Genomic DNA, 340 nt, shown 5'->3' on the forward strand with positions numbered 1-340 from the left:
TAGGGAGGAGCAAGCCGCCGCTTAGAGACGAAGCATAAAGTGTCCTCATTCCACATAGGGCAAGCTGGATGAATCCATTTTACCCAGGACGGCCGAAGCGGCGTGGACCAGGGGAGAACTGAACTTTATACTTCACACCACAGTAAGTCTACGTGTCCTCTTCCACATAGGGCAAGCTAGAACTAACTATCTTACCCAGGACTGCCGAAGCAGCGTGGACCAGGGGAGGAACACACTTTTCATAGAAACGTAAGGCATCCATGACTGCCATAGTGCGTAAGCCGCCGCTGTGCGCGTAAACCCGTTCCCCGTAGGGAGGAGTCAAGCCGCCGCTTAGAGA

The sequence above is a fragment of the Anopheles coustani genome (genome assembly GCF_943734705.1).
Source record: "Anopheles coustani chromosome X unlocalized genomic scaffold, idAnoCousDA_361_x.2 X_unloc_10, whole genome shotgun sequence".
Lineage (NCBI taxonomy): Eukaryota > Metazoa > Arthropoda > Insecta > Diptera > Culicidae > Anopheles > Anopheles coustani.